Genomic DNA, 1,299 nt, shown 5'->3' with positions numbered 1-1,299 from the left:
CTGCTGGGCTTCATCTATCTGGTTCCAAGATTTACTTATATGTTTCTAATTACTTAGATTGAGTGCAGAGCATTGCAAGTGGTTAAATATTATTATTATTTAGACTATTTTCTTACTTTAACGATTAAATATTATTATTATTATTTAGTCTATTTTCTTACTTTAACTCGGTTGTGAATTTTTTTTTTAATTTTTATGTGAAAAAATAAAATCATTTATTGTCTATATATCTATATAGTTAATCAAAAGTATTAAAATTATTATAACTAAAGTTAAAATTACACGGTCAATTTGCATTAAGGATAATTTATAATAAATATATGTCAAAATTGTTTTATGAGAAAATGTAACTTTTATGCCAATAATTTTATTCTCACTGTAATCCTATGTCATCTTATAATTTGCACTAGTTCACAGTATAATATTCTAATTTTTATACCCTATATTTTAATAATAAAATAAATTCCCCTTTAATGTGATGTCCCATGAGGCTAATAGACTATTAAGAAAAGATCATATGTAAATAACCGTGGATCTTAATTATGGTAATATTTCCAAGATGATATATTTATATTCTATCTGTTTATGTTTTGGATTGTCAAAGTTAGTAAGTTATGAAATGACTAATTGATATATTTCATGTTAGCATGTATCCCTTTCGTAGTATAGTGGTTTTTTTATTTTTGAGACATAAAATTATTTTACAGCTAACCTTGACTATTTCACATAATTGGAGATATGCTCATATCTTAGCTTGATCGAACTCTATGACGAGGGACTCAACGGTCTTCCCTACAGTAACCTCGTCAAATTGCACCACCACCATCTCGTCTAAAAGAATGGTCTCTCCCACTGTGGTTGCCATCTTCTGAATGTCGTAAAGTTGACTTCAAATTTGTATTATTTGAATTGTTTGTTATAAATTGAAAATCACTTTTACACAAAAGCAGAGAGAATTAGTTTGATCTTTCCTTGTTTAACGTGGGTTCTTTTGGGGCGATAGGATGTTTTCCTCAATGCTCGTGTCGAGTTTGCTTCCCGTTGACAAATCGAATGAGGTCACGAACAAAATTCAACGCGTGGTAGTAGCTTGTTCGAATAAGTTCGAAATCCCGAGCTTAGATTCGAAGGCCGAATGCACAAGATGCAAAAAATTTGGTTCTCTTTATATGTCAAGAAGTACAATCCCCTTCTCTGTAAACGCTCATGACTTTTTATAGAGAAGAACAACTATAACCACCTTCTTAGAACGTGGGAAGTGGGAGTAACCACTCCCACAATTTGAGCTGACTCAGCCAA

This window comes from Asparagus officinalis, chromosome 1 (assembly GCF_001876935.1).
Source record: "Asparagus officinalis chromosome 1, Aspof.V1, whole genome shotgun sequence".
Taxonomy (NCBI): domain Eukaryota; kingdom Viridiplantae; phylum Streptophyta; class Magnoliopsida; order Asparagales; family Asparagaceae; genus Asparagus; species Asparagus officinalis.
The sequence above is the reverse complement of the archived record's forward strand: the minus strand, read 5'-3'. Positions refer to the sequence as shown.